Source organism: Haliaeetus leucocephalus, unplaced genomic scaffold (assembly GCF_000737465.1).
Source record: "Haliaeetus leucocephalus isolate CR32 unplaced genomic scaffold, Haliaeetus_leucocephalus-4.0 Scaffold1, whole genome shotgun sequence".
NCBI classification, from domain to species: domain Eukaryota; kingdom Metazoa; phylum Chordata; class Aves; order Accipitriformes; family Accipitridae; genus Haliaeetus; species Haliaeetus leucocephalus.
The window spans coordinates 11,836,138-11,851,165 of NW_010972437.1; positions in this window are offsets into that span (position 1 = coordinate 11,836,138).

Genomic DNA, 15,028 nt, shown 5'->3' on the forward strand with positions numbered 1-15,028 from the left:
ATGAGGGAAAAAAATCCTCATGGTTATCCTACTTTCTTCAGTAAAAACCACACAATGACATGGAACAATACTAAGAGACCTTAGCATATATGGGGAACTTATGGGTATCTCATTCTCTAAGTCCTATCAGACCTCTGTGTGTGTGTAAATTAAAGCTTTGTGACTTGATCCAAAGCCAGCTGAAATTACTTATTCTCATTGATTTCAATGAGTTTGGAATCAAGACTTGCCTCAAAATAATTCTAAATCATTAGAATAACATTGGCTACTAACTCTTTATTCTGTTGTGAGAAGTGCTCAGTGTCTTTTAAAAAATGAGATCGTATGTATTTAAAACAAGGCTAAATGAGGGTTAGGCCTTGTACTGAAGAGGAAAGCCTAGGGAAAGATGCATCTTCTGTTCTGTATAAAATATATTCAAGTGGCAATTAGAGCCCAAAGTGAGTGTAACCTTAACAATATTTAAGATAAAAGTCCATCAAGACAGAAAATATAAATGGACAATGACCAGACTGAATATTTTTGGTTATATAAAGCATGCTATACAAGTCCATAAGCTAGAACACATACATTTTACAATTTACTTAATCCCATCATCATCATCTTTAAATATACACACACAAATACAAACCACTCCAGGGTAGGGCTATACTGATGCATGCTCAAGGGCACTCTCCAGAGCAAGCCGCAATGACCCCTTCAAGTGGCAGCTGGAGTGCATAAACAGGCCTCGCTCAGCACAGAATGGATTGAAGACCTGCCGTTCCACCTCAGGACCACGTCTTAAGTTCTTGCATTTGGTTTCATTCAGAGTGGGGCAAACTCAAAACCTTTCACACATTCTCATTATAGGCAATCATTTCCACACACTCGTTCAAACCAAAGCCAGAGGTTTATGATTCAGAAAAGGGCAGAGGGAGTGGAGGAATGATTCTGTAATTCTGTAACTATTTTAGCATTTTACTAGTCTTTGAACTTCTGCAAATAAATTGGGCTACAGGAATAATTCTAGGTAACAGCAATGCATTATATGCTAAATACTTTCTCAGGTGTTTGTATATAGAGAGGGTATTTGAATAAAACTGTTTAGGTTTTATTAACTCTAGTGTTTTCAGCCACGTCTGCACAGGGTGATCTGGTTGAAAACAAATGCAAATAAGCGGAGTTAAAGCATGTCTAATGTGACCAATGGGGTGTTTATGCTATCCTCACACATACCAAACAAGCAAGTCTACCCACTTTTTTATTTGCTGTTTACCCGTATGCAGCATGTGCTCTACAACTGTCTTAACATGTATTGGCATGTCTGACCCCTATGTGAAAGATCAAGAGGATTCTTTGCTTCACTCTGTGTGTACCAAGCATTAGACCCATGCAAAGCAAATCTTCTGATTTGGTTACACTACCCCACAACTTGATAGTGCTTCTCTGCTCCTTTTCTACTTGTTTTACAAAGGAAAAAAAATAACCAGAGAAAGCAACAATGAACAGGAATCTGTATGTACATAACTTTCCAGTTTTGTTTAGCTTGAAACAAAAGCAATTTTTTTTAATCTTTAAGAATTAAGGTATGAAGTACAGAGCAAAGGACTACACAAATAGGGTGGAAGAATAATACCCAGTTTTCACCTGGCCTGACTCTCCAGAGCTGACAGTACCTTTCTTTTGCAAATTCCTGGTAATGTTGAAATGGAAATTTTAGTTACTGTTATTTTGTTTCATAGTGGCCAATCTGAAACATCTGCCACCTAGTTGACAGAAACATTCACAACTGGAATGAAATTAAATTTGTTCAAGGAGATATCATAGAATCATAGAATGGTTTGGATCGGAAGGGACCTTAAAGACCATCTGCCATGGACAGGGACCCCTTCCACTAGACCAGGCTGCTCAAAGCCCCATCCAACCTGGCCTTGAACACTTCCAGGGATGGGGCATCCACAACCTCTCTGGGCAACCTGTTCCGGTGCCTCACCACCCTCACAGTAAAGAACTGCTTCCTTACATCTGATCTAAATCTACCCCCTTTCAGTTTAAAGCCATAACCCCTTGTCCTATCAAACCAGCAATTACAAGAACTCAGGCATTACTGAAAGAAGGTGAAAACAGAGGTGGAGCTGAAACAAGTTTTTTAAAAATTGTCTAAGTGGATGAAAGGGCAAACATTAAAAAAGCAAGATTTTGTAGATTTTCAGTGTGGAGAAAGCCACATGAAAGAGTTAAAAACTGAAATTGTAGTCACTTAATTTTACAAATAAAAGTTACTAACCTGATTAAGTTGCAAAAGAGCTCGTTTTAAATAATAAGTAAAGGGTACATATATATGTAAAAAAGGTAAGTGGAAAATATTTACTGTTTGAGTCAGTCAAATTTTGCTGTTGGACAGAGAGAGGTATGAACTCATATTAACTTCATAAAAGATGCTGTTCATTTATGAAACAAATTTCATTAGTTTTTCATTTACTAAAGATTTTATACAAACAAATACAAATAAACTGTCCTGGATTACTAATATAATTTGGAGAACTAGGTAAACCTTTTAATGAAAGTTTTAAAATGCTGAAAAGGCAAAACAAAGTTTTAAATATAAATTAACTCAGGTTAGAGGGAGATGATGTTTCATCACCAGGAATTCAGCATGAGAAAGAAAAATATTTTCATACAGTACTGAAAGAGAATTCTAGCTGCAGAAATGGTGCTGTTTATTTCCTTTTCTGAAAAGGAGATAGAAACCTCCTGAGGAGCACAAAAAACCGAAACCATAGTTTGTATTGTATACAGTTTCAAAACAGCCAGGACAGCTCACCACAGCTGGGATGGGCAGTGTTCAGCACCACTGTCACCGTCACAGATGGTCTGTGTGGAAAAGTCGGTGCAGACTGACCCGTTTTGTGCAGCTTCTGGTCCAGGCTGGTGAGGTGCAAATCACCTGCTCTTCAGAAGCATGCCCCAGTGCTCTGCTTAGCTATTATGCACCAACTAGAATATTAGGGGGGTTAATTGTTTTCATGCAAGCATTGTATTAACCATGGAAGTGGTGCCAACTCACCAAACCTCTATCATTCAAAGAGGTTCCTATTTTGGGGGGGGTATGGCAGGATCCAGCTTTGTCCAAGAAGAGGCCTCTCCACAGCCACACGACTGTTCCTTCGTTGCAGGAGCAGTGCTGGCCATCTTAGTCTCCCAATAAAGGCACCTGTAATCCAAGTGCATTTCTGGTGAAAGCCATATTCATTAAAAAAATTACCTTTCTACCACCCCCTTTGGTGGCAGAGAGGACTAAGAGACAGTGGTACAGTCAAATCACTCGGCAGGACTGTGTGGGCAATGAGAATAGTCAAGCGCTTGGTGTTGGAGATATAGGAGACAGTACTAGGACAGAAGAGTACTACTTCTGTTACAAAATTTAAATTGAACGAAAATTAGATCATACTGCTGGTATCTGGAAAGGATTACCTGTTACAGTAATATTAGAAAGTAGGAGTGAAACAAGAACTTTAAGAAGATCTTTCACATTAGTAGGAGACACTTTTTCAGCCCTAACAAATCCCCATGAATGGCATAGCAAGAGGTTTGACTGGTAGTTCCTCATCCCAGAGTAACGTGTCATAATAAGAAATTTTGCATGTATCTAAGAGTAGGTTCTGACCCTTAAGGAAAGAGGCAGTGTCACCCTAAACTAAATTCGTAATGTTAGAAGTTTTTATTATGTCTAATTCAGGCTCTTTTTGCACAGCTTATTCGTGAACATATATGGTTGATGATGGTGTTCACAATCTTTTTTCATGCCTTGATCCATCCTAAGTAAATTAAATCAAGGGGAAAATATATGATCCTGCAATTATAAATTAAAAATTAGAAGCAGTCAAAATTAGAGTTGTCTATGCAGCATTAATGTGTTCTATTTTAATATTACCTTGATCATAATTTAAGTGCTTGACTTTGCAATCAATTTTATTTAATTTTAACATGCACATGAAGTATAGCATTTACATGAAACTTCCTGCATTTACAAAAAGAAAATCTGCTGGATAAAAACAGATTTTAACCATATGGAAGTATGGTTATGGTTTACATGCTTGCAAGGGGTCATCAGCAATACCAGACCTTTAGATCTACTTTCTTAAGCCTTTGCTAGTTGAGTTCAAAGAGCAACTGAAAGCTAGAGAAGGCTATTTTTTCCAGCTTGGACCACCTACTTTGCAAGTGGGCTTCACAGCTGTTTGCAGAGTATCTGTAAACCCCAGCACTCATCTGCTGGGTCCTACAGTGCAGTCTGGGGAGTGAGGCTTCTTTAATGGCTACATTCTGCTGCTGGTTCCTGCAGTATTATTCCTTTGTTCCTGTCCTGTAAGATGCCCCTGCCTACAGCCTGTCCCATCAAGCCCTTCCCACTCCCTCTGCTGCTGACTCTGCTCTGTTTCTCATTCCTCTGTGGTCAGGTCAGGTTGCCTTCCACTTCTCAGTTACGCTGCATGGGCGTCATGAGTTGGAAGACAAAGTGCAGCCTCTGGCCCAGCACTGTAAGGGCCTTGGCTCCTCGGTCAGAGCTGGGGAATCTTCAGACAGCTTCACTGCCAACCTCCAGCTGAGCACCTGCAAACAGGCAGATCTATACAAGAACAGCAATAGTTATTTCACTGAGTCTGCGATGACAGAGAGCTCCTTACCCTCTTCACTGAACCTTGCTTCAAAATACGGAAGGCAGCACTTCAACATGACTGTAAAAATTTAGTGAGGACAAGATGAAATGTTTTCCCCTAACTGGATCTTGGAAATGACTTAACATCTTATTAAGCATCTCTTCTCTCTAGGACTTTCATGTCTACTGTGTGCAGAAGGAACTCTTTGGGGAAAGGTATTTTCTTTTGTGACAGAGGTGGATCAATAAGCTAGAGCCTGTTGCACCCGATGTTTTTCATGACCCCATAGCACGTTCTGCATCTGTCACCAGAAAGTTCCCTTCAAGAGAATGAAGGCCCACTCTGGGTTTGTTCAATTGTTTTTCTTCCTATTACAGGAACGGTTGTAAAAAATGTGTATGACAAACTGCCTTAGTATGATCTTCTACCTTAGAGACGGACAACTTTTTTCTCTTGGGAAGTTTTATTTCCCACTTGCTATGAAGTCAGCCTTTTGGCTTTTCTTTACTTACTTCACCTAAAGTTAAGTCAGAGATAATTTCCTTTGCTCACAGAGCTTGTCAGATTTTGCCATTAAGTTTTTTGTCTTTCATCCCACAAAATTCTCAAGCAGGTGATACTAATAAAGCTTTGTGAAGTAGATTTGACTATTTTATTCAATGTTATGTACAAATCATTTCATTTAATCTCATAGAGCCCATATCAATTATTTGCCAATGGTATGGTCCCTTCCATTAACTCCTCATAATCAACTCTGAAATGGTGGGCTTGAAATCAAAGTGCAAGAATGTGTCACTTGGGAATTGTCAGAACATACTAAATCATGGTCACCCTGCAGTGACAATATATTGATTCCCAACGTATTATTAATATACAGCTACTCGCATATGTAAGCTGCACTCCACTGATACAAGGTGTTCTTTTCTGTCTAATTTAAATAGTGTTGTATTAGCTTTGGGCCAAGAACAATTAGGAACTTCATAAAGTTTCATTGGTTCCTTTGTGTTCTTTTCACTGCATTACTGGAAATTTTACTCTTGAAAGGATAGTTGATATGGCAGTGTATATGTCCTGCAAGAATGAGACAGCTTTTACAGAATATATTTAACATTTCTACCTGGTTATATACATGGCTAACTCCCGTTCATTAGTTTTGAGGAGGAGGTCCATTCAACAGAGCGTTAGCCTAGCCAGAAATGTTACCCACATGAAGTTTGTGTATATCTATGAGCTCTTCATAGATATGGTGTCTTTGCTTCCTTTTTTACCTTCTATCTAAAATCCTTTTTGCAAGTTCTTTTGGTATTGGACTGATTCGTGTTTCTTTCTGAAATATCCTGGATTTTACTTCCAAAGCCAGGAGTTGCGTTTAAGTTGCATTTACTTCAAACTCCCCTTCATGAGTCTTTTGTTTCTTTCAGCTTAACATTAAAGTTCTTTTTCACCTCTCCAGAAGCCATATTAGTTCAGCTCAACAGTTTGTGTTAGCCTATTATCCTGCCACTAGCAGCAAATGCCTGGGGAAGAATAAAACAGGGCAAGATTTTAGTGATGCTTTCCCAGACTACTCTCTCATCAACAAAGAGTATTTTTGACATTAAGTAATTTCCAATTCATCTACAATTTACTTGTTTATTTGGATACACGCAACTGGAAATATATGTTCTACTAAAACAATTTTCAGGAGCAAAATTTAATTTAGTTCTCTTTCTTCTATTATAGGTGTCCTATTTGCATGAGGAAGGTGCCATAAAGAGACATAGTCACCATTAAATTCAAACCAAGATAGCATAAGGGTAAGAGATGAGTGTTTAAGAACTAATGCTTTTATCTTGTCAAACTGTGCCCTAGGATTAATCTTTAACATCTTATAATTCTATGACACATGTTGGATTATGACTCAATAATGACATTTGAACTATCCATACAGTGCAAGCTTTAAGTCCACTGAAAAAAGAAGTTAAATACAATGAAAATAGAAACAAACAAACAAAAAATTAGAGTGTCTAAGAGGTTCCCTTTTCATATTGTAATGTGTAGTAATGACTCAACAAACTAAGAGAATGATGCAGCAAGAAGACCAGTGGGTATTTTGGTTAGTTCCTGGTACAACTAAGGAAACCACAAAACCACATCAATCCCTAGTCTGCTCAACCAGTTACAACAGAAAATATTTCTGGTTTTGTTTCTAGAACTGCAAGCCACAAGAACAAAGAAGGTTTAGCTTATTCTCAGGAATTAACCTAGATTGCTTTCAGAACCTTATTGACATTTAAAACTAGGGTCTCAGTGCAGTGCTTAGGTGTGACATGAAGCAAGCCATACAAGCACTGGTACCATGTATGCCTTATGAACTGTAAAAATTTAATTCTGACTATTTTCCACTTCTTCCAGATGGAATAAACTTACTTCTGATTCCTGCAAGAATCAACACATCTTCTAGCCATATTTTATGTCATGCTACAAAGGGAAAAGACGTTTAGCAGTGTATTTAAATAATAAAGTTTTATTTTCATGTTTCAACTGCTTCACAAAATAAACAATCAGTAATACAAGTTGGGGAAAATGATTGTTCTCTGTTCTTGGCAGTTCTTAAGTGATTCTGTATAGCAGGACTGATGACTACTGATCTAGAGATGATGTTTTCTTTGCTTAAAAGGTATACCATGACCTTATGCCTATGCTTCTTACCCAGCAGTATCTGTATGCAGCAGATACAATCAAGCATGCATCAGTCCCACTGGTTTGAAATGCTGCTGAGATCAGTAGCCAGTATTTCAGTCAAGCACGTAAGGGATCTCAAATTTGGTGGTTATGTACAGCCATGCTCCTGAACGACAGTGCTGACCCAGAAGGGGTCCTGAGACCTTTCTTAGCAGTGTCCAGAAAGCCTTCTCAAAGCAGCTATGCAAGATGTTACAGGATCCTTTAGTATCCTTAGGGAAGCATGGATATGCTCCATATCTCAGAATCATTGGAGGACTATGGAGTAAAAGCAAGGCTGACCCATTTAGAAAGTTAGCCCTACACCAGTATTGATGACGCAGACAATCCCTCCACATTCAGCTATATTGGCTTCTGGGTATGCAACAGCAGAGCTATGTAAACAGATGCAGCACAGCCAGGAATCCAGGAACATAGCTGGGAATGTCTTCTGCTTCTAAAAAAGGCTGAACCTTTCAAGTATAATTAAATCTTTCTGTAAATGGAAGGCTAAAGAATGGCATTTTTCTTTGACACAGATCATAGTCTAACAGCTCCTAGTTGTAAGTATAGCAGTACTTTAAATCAATCACTGCAGTCTTTAAGCTGGAAATAACCTAGAAGCACCTCTGTGTTTGACATCTATAACAAAATGAATGCCTGGTCAGCATTCTTCCTACCACAAATCCCATTGGTTCTTCTTTTTTCCATCTACCTACAAAAGTAAAGGTTACTTAGAAATTAGCTCATAGGTTATTGTATACAAACAGTAATCTGTTGATCAAATACCTGTAAGGAACAGGGATTTTTTTTTCTCCATTTATGAATCTTCTAATAACATAATAAGCAGAGCAAATATATATTGATATTCCAGGTAACTGTATGTGATGACCAATATTTTTTCATGTATTCATGATTCAGTAAAGAGAGACATGAGGAAAACCAACATTACTGAGGATAGCCAAATCCAGAAAGACACCAAAGAATATCAGAAAGATTTAACAATGGTAGGTGACTAATACTGAAATATCTAGGTCCTTTAACTTCAACTAAGGAACAATAAGCATACGATACAGCACAATAATTCAGTTCTGAGATTTGTTTGTTTATTTAGCAAGGGATTGTCTGAAATGGTGGCAATCTGCAGAATGTCTATGACCTCTTTAAAAATGTACTCAAAACTAGTCCTCCATTTGGGTGTGATTCCTAGGGAAACAGATAGACCTCATATGGCAGTTCAGCTACCCTATCACACTCACCTCTTAAACTGTTTCCTCTTGATGACTGTTTGGTGAGAAATATTCTTGAAGTCTTCTGTTAATCATCACTAGAGTAGATAATATCTTAATATATTCAAGAAAGAACATTTAAATCATTGTATCACAGCTTTGCAGAGTACAAGTGATCAAAATGTGTTAATCCTTCTTCTCATTCCTTACAGAAACATTCAAATAGTCTTCTGACAAAACAACATCTTCCAAAGAACAAAGACAATTTTGGAAGACTAAAGAATAGCTTTCCTAATCTAAGCATCTAACTGTAAATTATAATGCAGTACTATATGATAAGTTAAAACGGAAAAGAAAATCACTCTTCTATTTTCTGAGCAAATTTCTGGGCAATATTTAATAAAGAAAGAGCTCCTAGGGAGCTCTCTTTATAGGATGTTCTAACTGAGTATTAAAATCTACGATATAGATCATAATCTGTGGAATTGTTTTGGCTAAGTACTCTTGCACTACTAACATCAATGGTTAAGTCCTTAACCATTAAACTTTTAATATTGCCTTCAGTATGTTATTTAAAATTAAATCTAAAAATCACCAAGGAAAAATATTAATACTATTAAATGCCCCAAATGTACTCAAAAACATACTTCCTGAAATATTGACCTTCACAAAACTGAAATTAGGCTTACTTCCAAGGACTTAATTTTTGAATTTTGAAGTGCTTATGCAGTATTTTTATGAACTAAAAATAAACCCACCTGATGTTATGATATATTTTTTTGAGGTTTTTTTTGTTTGCCTTTTTTTTTTTAATCAAGCAGAATTTATGATTTAGTAAGCATATGAGCCTATTTCTGACCTTCCTAGTTAGAAACAGTTCTGGAAGTCTGTGACGATGGATGCTATTCAAGAAACATGTGATAGGCATTTAGCTTTCTAAAATGTGCAGCATGTGAGATGAACCAAGGCACAGTAATTGCAATGCTTCCCAGGCCTTTTCATTTGAAGATTTCCAATGCCTGTTGTGGCAAATCTCAGCTTGGCAGTTTTCCACATCCACTGGAATAACTCCCTCATCTCTCTTCCTTGGACATGCTTCCTTCCCTTTATTTCTACTTTAAGCCTGGCCCTGAAGCTCTCCAGATTTACTTTCTTTACCCTGTTGCTTATACTATTTATGTAGGTCCATGCTATTTACGTTCATAGGTCTCTGCTGTATATTTCTTAAAGGAAAAAAAATTCCACCTTTGCAAACAAAGACTTTTACTTTAGCATGTCTTTGCTTTAGACTGCATGATGCTAGACTTCTAGATGGCCTTTCTATGATGGGAAGGCACTCAACTGCAAATTTACTAGTGCTTCTGTCCCCCGCCATGGTGAAGCACCCTGGGCTGTTGCACCTGGCTCTTGGCATGGCAGACCAGTGTGCTCCCCTTGGTCTCAGAGGACTCTAGTGTCTTGTCATGCTTCCTGCAGCTCTATCTGCTGCTTCTTTGTAGAAAGGGAACCGCAGAGGGTAGCTGACCCACAGCCACAGAAGGTACACGCTTGCTCTTCCTCAGGATATCAGCAAGCATAGATTTTCCAGATCTCTGTCTCTTTACAGGGTCTTCTGTCAGTTTGCCTCCTCAGGGACATGACAACAGCAAAATCTGTGCAGATGCCAGCAAATTTAGCTGGTGCAGCAAGTCTGCAGACCTCAGTGAAATAACTGAAAGTGGCATTTTGTTTTCACTCTTGAGCTTTTTTTTTAGCTTGAGTTCCCCCTTCCTGCGTGTGCCTTTTTCTCCTAATTAGGGTCTTTTTTGACATCTACAGTTATTGCTGTTCTTCTGTGTCGTGGTTTAACCCCGGCCAGCAACTAAGCACCATGCAGCCGCTCACTCACTCCCCCTGCACCCAGTGGGATGGGGGAGAAAATCGGGAAAAGAAGTAAAACTTGTGGGTTGAGATAAGAACGGTTTAATAGAACAGAAAAGAAGAAACTAATAATGATAATGATAACACTAATAAAATGACAACAGCAATAATAAAAGGATTGGAATGTACAAATGATGTGCAGTGCAATTGCTCACCACCCACCGATCAACACCCAGTTAGTCCCCGAGCGGCGATTCCCCGCCCCCACTTCCCCCAGTTTGTACACTAGATGTGGTATCACATGGTATGGAATACCCCGTTGGCCAGTTTGGGTCAGGTGCCCTGGCTGTGTCCTGTGCCAACTTCTTGTGCCCCTCCAGCTTTCTTGCTGGCTGGGCATGAGAAGCTGAAAAATCCTTGACTTAATCTAAACACTACTTAGCAACAACTGAAAACATCAGTGTGTTATCAACATTCTTCACATACTGAACTCAAAACATAGCACTGTACCAGCTACTAGGAAGACAATTAACTCTATCCCAGCTGAAACCAGGACATTCTGTCTCATATAAATCACTAATGCCCCACCATTTACCTAAACTGGTGGGTGACACTTCCTTCGATAATCTCTAACTGTTTTTGAAAGCTGACTCTCATCATCTTCCTCAGGTGATCCTTTGTCTTTCTAGTCCACTGGGTAGAATCAGTTTCCCTGGCACTGCCATTTACTTAGCATATCCATTTTAGTGCTCAGATAAATCTATTTACATGTTAATAAGCCTCACTCCTCTTACCACCCAACTCAGACACGCACAGTGTATTTTTCAGTGCCAATGGGTGTCTCAAAAGAAATTAAGATAATACAAAATTAAATTACTAACTTGGTTACTCTTCATGTTCCATAAAAAGAATGCAGAAATCTTTCTTTCATGCTCAGTGTCCTTGCATCCTATCAGCGTTATTCAGCATTCCGGAGCTGTTTGGAAAAGAGATTGTGCCTGTTGCCTCCTACTCAGATGTAAAGATATTTAATTGAATTCAATCTCCCTCATCAAATATCAGCTGTACTAAAGATTTTTGTATGGCTGTGCATTGCATAATGCTTAGCAAGCTTCCTGCACAGCTCAACAGAGTTATCGCATGGCCATCATGGAATGAGTTTGAATTATATTTCTTGTCTCCTGGGCCAATTTATTGCACTACGTGGGAGCATTTCTAATCTCAGTTATACTAAAATCAATTATAACACTCTGGATATTTGCCAGCACAAGATCAGATTCTGACTCATTCTTTTGTGTTTTGTGCTTTTTTCCTCCTCATTTCCTTTTCATTATGAAATTTTGTGACTTAGTCAGAAATTGGTCATAAAATGATATATTTTTGCTAATGTGTTTTATATTTGGAAACTTCTATTCAAAGCAAAGTTAGTTCTTATATAGTTGGGCATGAATACTTTTGTTCTATGTGCTTTGAATATGACACTGTTAGCCACAAAAGCCTGGCTAAAGCTATGTTAAATTGTAGACATCTTAAATTCCTTTTAATTATTAACACAAATAATTGATTCTAAAATCCACTGCACCATAAGCAGCATGCTATAACAAGTTGCTTTGGTTTGCGGTGTGTGGATTTTACCCCCCCTTACCCTATATTATGCATGACTTACCAGTGAAAAAAAGAACCACAAATGATTGCTTTTCCAACAAGTACTAGAAAACATTTTTTTTATATAAGCACATCTATCATGCAATTTATTGCTTGTTTAGTAACATAAATTCTACTTTCTCCCAAAAAGTGGGATAACTTGACTCAAGTCACTAAGGGGGTATAAGTCCCTGTGAGAAACATTTTCAACATTTTGTTCAACAAATCCAGCTTCCAGGCATTCTGATGCTCTTGAAAACCTTTCCTTCTCAAGGCATTCACTAGGCCTTCCCATCAATTAAGTCCACTCACCTCTTACTTTGAAAACTTGTTTGTCATTTAGTAAGTGAATAGACCTTTACGTAAGATTTCTGAACAGGGTTAATTTTCCCTTGTCTGTTAGCAGCAAAAGTAGAATTAGAATGGATTTAGCTCAGTTGTAAGATTTTCACCTTGTTCTTTAACCTAGCCTTTTCACAGAGGAAGCTATTAATGACAATCTAATTAATGGAATACATGGAATACTTCCCCTCCACCCCGCCAGTTTCCAAGAATTGTTCAGGTTTTATTTTCCAAAATAAAAAGTAGCTGCAGCAATTCACACTCTTGTTCATTTCCACACATAGAGAAGCCTGAAAACAAGCTAAACCCAACCTTCCCAAATTGGACCAAATATTACTCTCATTTACACCCTAAAAATCAATATGAATGAAGCAGGAAGCAGAAAATAAGTTGCCAACTGTAATCATTCTAAGTGACTAATCTGTTTGCTTTGGTCTACTATATCCACCCATTTTTCTTATTTTCCATTTGCTTCCACTTCATATCCAATTTATGACATAAGCACATGCAAGTCTACCTACTACATCCAGGCTTCACAGCATTGGCTAATCTTCCTGGTATTTTCCATGCAAAACAGCACGAAACAGCTAGAACAGACTGTTATATGTGGCCTGCAATTCTCTTTGAACCCATGATATGTCTGGCTAAGGCAGTGAGTGGTTGTAAAATTATATTTTTCCATAGGAGGGGCTACTTTGCAAAGATAGCAGGGGAGAGAGATGAGTGGTATTCTTCAAGAGATAAACATAGGTCTCTCAAACCTTTAAAGAATGATGTTATCCTAGATTAAATAATTTTACAGTGTTCTATTTAGCAAAATATCTCTTTCAGGAGTCTCTTGTAGAACATATTATTTTACTGCTACAATACTTAGGTTAGGGAGCAAAATCACAATTCTTCTTTCCCAGAAATGAAAAACTAAGTAGCAGCCATTTCAGTGAAAACCTGCAGTGTTCAAGCTACTCAGAGAGCCCCAGGGGCTCTGCACCTTGGGGAGTGGTACAGCCGGGCTCCCAGGCACCAGTGGGCACCTGTGATTCTTGTCTATGCCAGTGGGCAAAGTGGAAAGAAGTAGCAATATGTGTTGAAAATAGAAATAGTTTCCCTTGAAAAGCAGGGGCTTTGTCAAGGATGGTCAAATATTTGCTATCAAAGCTGTTCTTCAGTGGCAGGCTACCCTCATAAGTATTTTTTTTTTCCTAAAATTTATCTCCTACCTTCAGAAAACTGAGTTTTCATTATTTAAAAAAAAAAAAAAATCTCTTACGGACATAGAAGGTTCCAAGTAAAAACTGAAAACAGTCCAAAATTTTCTCTGTGAAAATAAAGGCCTTTTTTGTTCATGTCTAGTCCTCGCCTCTACCACTCCACAGCCAGTCTTAGAGTTATTAACAAATAGAAACCTTTGTTAGAAATTAGTTCTGGTTGAAAATACGTCACAAGAACCTGCCTACAGGCAGAGACTATCTAATTAGTATTTTCCTTCTTGTTTTTTATTATTTTACTCTTTTATCAATTTGCAGTGAAATTATCATTTATTGAGCAAATAGTTGAAACATTGAGCAAATATCAAATAAACAGTTTTTATTACTTGAAAACAGATCATGAGCTTTACACCTTTATCTACGTGAACATCAGTTCCCCATGAAAAAAATAAAAATAAATCATGCACTAGCTTCTATTATCATTCCACTGTTTTTATTTATTGTATGTTCTGTTATAGCACCTTGAAGCCCCAGCGTGACAAGTAAACAGAGAATAAAGAGATAATCCCTGCCTCGGGGTTTGTGATCTTCACAGGACTTTGCAGGCTGAAGCAAACAAGCTCCTCCACAGTCCACACCTTTGAGATCCAAGCCAACTCCAAGCTGGAAGGGAGCAGCATAAGTCAGTAGATCCTGCTGAAAGGCAGCATATGCTCCTGCAGCAACAACCCTGACATAGTACATCTACCTGTAGCCTTCTCACTACACCTTTCAGGTGGGTTCATAGCTCTCCATGAGAGACATAGACATACCCTGGGTATAAAATACTAGCCACTAGACAAATATAAAGGCAGTTAATAAACAAGGAAAGAAGGGAAAATAAGTCAGCCTTGATAGCCGAGCTACTATCTGGTTTCTGTAAGCACTACAGTTACAGGTAAGTGCAAAGAAGCCATTTCAGAAAACAAGATGATTTTTTGTGGATGCCTACAGGAAGGTCTCACGCAGCGTGTGGAGAAGTGTAAGAGTGATAAATGTGCTTCCTTGAAAATTAATCAATTATGTGATGGAGACCAGAATCCAGTCAATTGCAGTCTTCAGTGAAAGACTATAATTTTAGGGGAGTCTAGGACCCTCGGCATGAGAACAGATAGCATATGTCTGAAATCATGGAGAATCAGTGGAGGAGGGCCATGGTCAAAGCAACAGGCTGGGAGAATGACGCTTGCAGCAGCTTTCTGTACGTACAGAGCGGGGAAAACTGCATTTGTTGAAGCTGGGGAAAAGGATTTGGCAGTGATTGGAAAGTGAGACAATCAAACTTGATCAGTGAGATTTTGGAATGAGTTTAGAGTATCTTAGACTTGTTTGGAAAAAAAGAGTGTACTGCAGTAGGAGCACT